The sequence below is a fragment of the Mustela lutreola genome, chromosome 10 (genome assembly GCF_030435805.1).
Source record: "Mustela lutreola isolate mMusLut2 chromosome 10, mMusLut2.pri, whole genome shotgun sequence".
Lineage (NCBI taxonomy): Eukaryota > Metazoa > Chordata > Mammalia > Carnivora > Mustelidae > Mustela > Mustela lutreola.
The window spans coordinates 104,908,949-104,916,294 of record NC_081299.1 but is presented as its reverse complement, the minus strand read 5'-3'; the positions used below and the strand labels follow the sequence as shown (position 1 = coordinate 104,916,294).

At 48.7% G+C, this 7,346-nt stretch overlaps 2 non-coding genes across 2 annotated transcripts; one reads left to right on the top strand and one right to left on the bottom strand.

The window, feature by feature from the left end:
* The first annotated feature begins 504 nt into the window (after positions 1 to 504).
* On the top strand, positions 505 to 668 carry LOC131810721 (U1 spliceosomal RNA). The gene has a single exon (XR_009345699.1). It is a non-coding gene; the product is annotated as a U1 spliceosomal RNA (small nuclear RNA).
* Positions 669 to 1,935: 1,267 nt separating this feature from the next.
* Positions 1,936 to 2,007, bottom strand: TRNAQ-CUG (transfer RNA glutamine (anticodon CUG)). The gene has a single exon. It is a non-coding gene; the product is annotated as a tRNA-Gln (tRNA).
* Positions 2,008 to 7,346: the final 5,339 nt, after the last annotated feature.

Sequence of the window (7,346 nt, the reverse complement as noted above, 5' to 3'; positions counted from 1 at the left end):
TGAAATTGAAATTGAAATCCTGGATCACAAAGTTAAAACTGACTGGATCTAAAAGGAGCCCCTTCCCTTTGCTTTGTTTTACGCACCGAAAGGCATTATATTTGAAGAAAGGTATAGAGACATGAAGAGCCTGCCAGACAGGTTCCCCGCAGGCCAGAGGTTCAGACCCCACGCCTGCCGCCGCACGGTTTCGAGGTGGGAAGGAAAGAGGGGACAAGGACAGGGGCGGGGCTGTGCGCCGGAGGGAGGTGCTCCTGTGACGCCACACAGAGGGCGTGTGCTATGTAAATAAGGAAGCGCAGGGGCTGATGATATCGACCCCTGCCGCCTAAATACAATGGGATCTCCGGAGCTACGGGAAGCAGTGCGAGGCGGTTGACGGAGGTTCATTGTGCTGCAAGCGGGGAAGGTGTCGGGGGGCTCAAGAGTGGTGGGGAGAGAAGTGGTCGTGTGTGAAGAGTGCAAGGCGTGTGAAGCTGGTGTGGGGCGGTGGGCCTGCAAGTCATACTTACCTGGCAGGGGAGATACCATGATCATGAAGGTGGTTTTCCCAGGGCGAGGCTTATCCATTGCACTCCGGATGTGCTGACCCCTGCGATTTCCCCAAATGTGGGAAACTCGACTGCATAATTTGTGGTAGTGGGGGACTGCGTTCGCGCTTTCCCCTGGTCTTTTTCTCGTTGAAAGTCAGGCATTTTGATTCAAGTTTTTATAGAATGCTTGGTGTATTGTTAGCGTTGTAGTTTTTTTTCATTTTGCTATTTGTGGTGTTAGAGTAAGCTACGCGCGTGCGTCTGCCTCATAAAGGTGAAGGAAAAGGAAAATTCTTACTTTTCAGAGTTTGTGGTCTTAGCTAGGAAGGGTGGCTGTGCCCTGTAGCATAGTTTTTCGCTAGCGGCATGAATTTTCCTAGGTCCTTTTTCAAAAAAACGGGCTTAATTTTCTGTCGAGCAATGCTATTTTTTCTAAGTTAAGAGAATTTTGAACCCAGTGGTTCTGAGCCTCTCTTCTGGAGCGTGCTATCTTCGGTTCAATTTCCTGCTTTCAGATCCCGCTCCCTCAAGTGTCCAGAGTGACTGCACAGATTACCTACCCTCTCCTCTCCCTATTTTAGAGTTCTATTTTATAGGAAGGGAGGACTATGGTATGAAACGGGCCTGTCGAAAGAGTCAGTGAGTAGCACATTTACATTTGTAGATTGGGCCAGGGACCCAAGCACTTTTGGGGCACAACACTGCAGAGACACTGGACGTGATGAAAACGGATTTTATTAAAGTTACACCAGGGATCATTGTTCAGTGACTGTGGACACCCTCCACCCCGGCCCCCCAGGGACAGTGAAGTAACGCATTCTGTGGTCAGAATGACTGTAATCTTCTGGGCTGGAAGCATCTCAGAGTTAATGCTCGGTAAAAGCGGAATAAGGATTTAAGGCCTTGCTTCAAAAACAGGCCAGTGCACTTCCGGTTGAGGTCTCCGAACCATCAAAACCAGAGCACCCTCCAGCAAAACCTGCCTGACAAGACAAGTGGTGCAACGACAGGTCGCGCGGCGAGACGCCCTCGGGGTCACAGCATTTAGTGGTCACAGCCGCCGGGCTTTACTCGAGGCCCGAGGGGCGGTGGGGGATGAGAGGCCGCAGTGGCCCGGAGCCCCCCCTGTGGCTGCAGTGTCCGTGGCGCCGGGTGGGGGTGGGGATGAGAGCCGGGCCGCTCTGAGATGCGAGTTTCTGGGTTCCCGGTTCCTGAGGAGGCTGCGGAGCGCGGAGGACGCGGCTGCGAGGGGTCCAGGCGTGGGGTCGGGGGGCGACGTGCCCGGAGTTTCCCTCCGCGGGATTGGGGGCGGGGTGAGGAGCGGGTGAGGAGCGGGAAGGCACTTGTCCGCCTTGAAGAGTAAAAAAAAAAAAAAACAACCACTCTGTCCCCTTAAAGGGAAAGGTCCCACCGAGATTTGAACTCGGATCGCTGGATTCAGAGTCCAGAGTGCTCACCATTACACCATGGAACCTCTACAGAGGTGGTGTGCTGTCCTTCGCCAGAGGTGCCTAAATACTGATCCAGCATCCACAAGCCGGTCGGCAATCCCAAGTCTGTTCTCTGTACTGGCGGGACTAGACTAGACTACAGTTGGCCCGCGTCGGTGCTCATCCACCGTGCTTTCTCTCTGTCCGCCTCCTTTGATTGACTTCTGTCATGTCTCTTCCACCTCAGAAAATAAGGAAAATCCACTCTGGGCCTAGGGTTAGGGAAGAGTTCATAAACCACAGATTCTACCCCAGTTTTATCCAGTTTTCTGTCCAGAGGTGAAATTTCTGTTAATAGTACAGTGACTTTACTTTTCCTTGCCTTCACACTTTTCCCATTGCCCAGAGAAAAGGCAAGACTTGGGACTTCCTGGGTCCCTTGGTCACAAAGCACCCCTCACCCTCCAAAGCCACCAACTGACTCCTACATGCAATAGGTAAAGGTGTGTCAGCAGTGGAGTGGGACTGGGAGGCAGGGGGATTCCCCCCCACACACACATTTCTGGGTTTTGTTGTTGCTGTTGTTGTAAGCTTTTCTTCTGTTTCTGTTTCTGTATTTGTTAGACCTACAATACAAAGTAATCAGCCGTGTTTAACATTAACATCAAACACTCTGACAAACCAAACCAAACTTGACTTGCGCTGACTCAGAATCAACAGCATACCATTAAAGCCACAAGGCAGGGCTCTGACTCTTAAGACTGTTTTCGGAGAGTTTGGCCAAGTCCTCTCCATTCCAGTTTCTCAATATATCATAATCTGGAAACTGCACGCTTAAAAAACAAAACAAAATAAAACAACGAACATAATATCCATGTACCCAAGAGCACCCAGGACTGGGCCACAGGGTATGTGTCCCCAAGGTGTCTTAGAGTGTGCACGTGACTTAGGTACACAAAATACCACCACACTAAATATGCACATAGTGGATGTAAATCCATATTACATTCAAAATAGCCATCTGTGTATTTAATTTCCCCTTTACCTCCTCATTTTATCCCAAAGCCAATCCTTCCCTTACTCAGTACACAGAAGAGAAAAAAAATTAACATTGAAAGAAAAAAGCCGCTGCCTGAAAAACAATGAAAGATGCCCGGTGCTCTGGAAGAGGTATTTTGTTCCTCGAGACTGGATGAGGCTTGAATGGAGGCAGAAGGCGAAGGGTCTACTTTGTTACAAAGAAGAAGATGTTCTCCTCAAAGTTTGAGGAGAAGATGAAAGTGCCTTCTGGAAAACGAAAAAGTTAAGCCGTAACATCACCAAGTATTCCTCCAGGAAAGCTTGAAGTGAGTCAGGCTTTATGACTGCAAGGAACAGAAATGGACTATGACTGATTTCAAAAGGAAAGAAGTCTGTTGAAAGGATGTTAAGAGATCACAGAAAGGCCGGCAAAGCCAGAGAACCAGGCTCTGAGGAGGAGCGGGGAAGAGAGAGCAATGAGTGGAGAGAGTGTCCTTGTGGGGTCTGAGAGCCCAAGGTGAGAGATGGGGATGTGGTGGTGGTGGGGGAGCGGGGGCTGTCCTGAACAGAAGGGCCCCAGAAATGTAAGTCCTCCCCATCCTCGCTCTGTTTCTCCTCCCATTCTGCTGCTGCACCTCTCATCTCTCCCCAACTTCCTCAGCTCTCTTTCTCCTCAGCCCCTTTCCCCAGCCCGTTTCACCCCTTTATTGAGGCTGACCTATACTTGGAAGCAAGGGTTGGCAGGGTTTCTCACTCTAACATCAATGATAGGTGACTTTTCTTACAAATGAGAGAAGTGACTGGGTTTTGTGCCTGCGGTAGCTGATCCTGGTCTCTGTGCCCACACCACTGAGGCACCCCAGAGTCCTTGCTGTGCCCTGTTCTAGTTGGAGTTGGGGGTTATATCAGGTCAGATCCCTTGGCAGAAGCCTGAGGAAAAAGAGCAGATGGAGTGCCTGGGTGGCTCACTTGGTTAAGCAATCTGCCTTTGACTCAGGTCATGATCCCAAGAGTCCTGGGTTCGAGCCCCACATTGGGGGCCCTCTTCAGCGGAGAGTATGCTTCTCCTCCATCCCTCTCCCCGTTTCTTTCTCAAGTAAATAAAATCTTGGAAAAGAAAAAAATCCTGAAAGACAGGCAAAACCCCACCTTATACACAGGAGCCTCTGGGATTGTAAACTGTCACGATAGCTTTGGCTTGTAAGAAATGGTTAAAATTGCAGTCATTTTCTCCTTCACACTTTATGGCTGCCATCTTTCCTTTTCACTCTCTGCCAGACAGGAAATGGTTCATGTGTACCTCCGTCCCTGGAGAGCTTTACTGGGCTTTTGGACTTCAGTCTACCCAGTGGTCTTGCAATCTCAGCTCTCTGTTGAGCTCAAAAGAATGATTCGGTAGATCATTCAGCTTTCTCTTGTCCGAGTGGAAACTCCTTCCTCTTACAGATTCCTGTCTCTTAAGCACATGTGGAATTGCACTTCGGTTTTATGAAATCTGTATCTTTTCATGTGTGTCTGGACAAACTTCCCTTTGGTACTGTTTTAATTCCTTTAACGGAAGACAACTTCTCATGAGGCCTTTAGGTGGCGCAGATGAGCACCTTGAGGAGCTAGACAAATTAACACCAAATGCCTGTGCATTTGGTGCTGAACAGAAACCTCGGGATAGGCCTGTGGGAACTCGTAACCACCATCCGCAGCTATAGGTCAATTTTTGTAGTGGGGCTCTTAACTCCTTAGTCACCATACTTAATCTCTGTACTAGTTGGAGATGGGGGTTTATAATTAGGTCAAGTTTTTCAGAGGCAGTTAAGAATTGTTGCGATTCCAGTTTGTGGTCAGATCAGGGCTAGCAGAATGAAGAGGAGATTCTGGATATAGAAAAAAAGACAAAGAGACAGAATATTACATCTCCTTATCATCCTTACATGTGACATAATGTTACACCACAGCTTTATAACCCTTAGAATGGTGCTCTCAGTGGTAAATGAAATACTTGTTTCTCCAAGCATGTGAGGAGCAAGTTGGAAAAACTGGCTCAGTTGCTTAAATGATTGTGTATTCAGATTGAATCTGAGGGTTCCTAAAGTGCAGACTTCGATCTGTAAGGTGATGAGAGGATGCAGTCATGAAACTTCGTATCTTTCCCCCCTTCCATTATTTCCCCCCCCCCCCCATTTTGCCTGTTTCTGTGGTCCTTGCCTGGGGCTTCAATATACGTATAACTAAGGAAGGCACTATCAGTGCAAAAGACATGATATGCGGACTGTGAAATTGGACAGTGCTTATTCCAAAACATACTTTGACTTCCAGTTACATAGCCGGAGTCAGTGAATGCATCCTGATTACATGCATCCTGCTTGGGCTTCAATAACGAGGTACTGCAGGTTGGGTGGCTTAAACAACAGACATAATCTCACCATTTCGGAGGCCAGAAGACTAGAGTTAGCTTCTGATGAGACTTCTTCCCGGCATTTGGAGAAGGCTGCCTTCTCACTCTGTCCCTGAATGGCCTTTTCTCTGTGAACAGGAGAGAGCTTTGGTGCCTCCTCCTCCTCTTGTATGGACACCAGTTCTGTGAGATCAGGGCCCCATCTTATTAACCTCATTTAACGATTATTACTTCCTTAAAGGCCTTACCTCCGAACACAGTCACATGGAGCGTTAGGATTCAACATAAGAATTCTGGGTGAGGGTAGGGAGCACAGTTCAGTCTCTAACACCAAACAACAGGGACAGTCCTGTGATTCTTTACCTGTCAAATCCTGTGACACTTGCCTGGTGACGGGGCTAAGTTAACGTTAGCAAGGCTGTTGATCCTGCCGGTTCTAGGATTAGAAGAGCACACCTGAGCTGGAAAGCGTGGCCATACAGGAGAAAGCGTAGGTCCAACAAGAGAGCAAAAGGCTGTAGGGCCGGGAAGCAAAGGTTTTGCTAGGGTCACTAGAGGTCCTAGTGAATGATATCACTCCTGTTTCTACTGTTGGAGGCCTGAACCCATGCATCCCAGCTGTGGGAGAAACAGCACCACGTCTTGGACACCAACGCAGAGCATATATGCGGCCTCTTGGAGAATCTCGCTCAGCCCTTCGAGATGTTGCAACCCAGGTGGCAGTTGGCACTGTAACTAAGTCTTCAGGAGGCTGTCCCACTGGTTTCTCCCGCTAGCTGCTTCTGGATGGTGGGGATCATGGTCAGACTCGTGAATTCCACAAGTGTGGGCTCCTGCACTTGGTATTCTGTGAGGTGACTTCCCTAAGCAGAAGGAGTTTATAGTCTGCTTGGGCGGTCATAACGAGATACCATAGCTTAAACAACAACAATTATTTCAGAGTTCTGGAGGTGAGAAGTCCAATATCATGGTGCTAGCTTTTTTTTTGGGTGAAGACTCTTTTCCTGAGCTGCCTTTTCTCTGTGTCCTCATATGGCCTTTCCTCTGTGCTTAGGTGTACGTGTGCGGGCATGTGTGCACGTACACACACACACCCTGCTTATCGCCCTCGACCCACAAGGACAACAAGAAGCCCCAGTTCAGATGTAAGATACATCTCTCTCTCTATTTCCGCAAGTCTACACACTTACATACGTTTACATGACCAATCAGCGAGCAGGGTACAGGAGGGAGCAAATCAGGCTCTACACCTAAAGGAACAACTTCGCTAGCAACCAATGCTGTTTACTTCCTCTTTGGGCGTTCCGCTTAGTCTCACGAGGCACTCCTAACCTGGCAACTAGCCAGGCGCCATCTTTTAACGGCGGAGGCCGCCTTGGCCAGGGGCCTGCCTCCGACATCTTCCCCTTTTTTCTATTATGGCGGGGATCGTGCCTGTCTTAGGTTGTCAGTGGCGGGGAATATCCTTACCCGTCATCAGATGGCAGATATCAATGATCTGCGTCCTGTCTTAGGTTGGTATATTTCCCCCACCAATCTTACCTGTCGTTGACTACCGATCCAGCATGCTTAGCCACACTTGGGGGGATGTTCCAGCCTCAATGGCTAACAAGGCCTGCACCATGGCTTGCTGTTGCCTAGGTTGCTGTCGCCTCCAAATTTGCAGTTTCCTTACTAGTAGAATCAAGCCCACTACGAGGATTATCATCAGACCAATTATGCTAGCCCATTGTTTCGTAAAGGTTAACACATCTTGCAATGTTTTGATTATCTCTGGGAGGGTTGCAAGCTCAACTCTAGTGTTATTTATCCTTGTTATGCCTAGTAGCAGGTGCTGAGTGTAGTTTCGGAACTCTGCGGACTAATTCCCCCGCAAGTATTGGGAGAGCTGTCGGGAGACATTCTGTAAGTCACTCATATTAGTATAGGCTATGGGAGTTACACAAATTGCCGGGAAGGGTGCTATACATC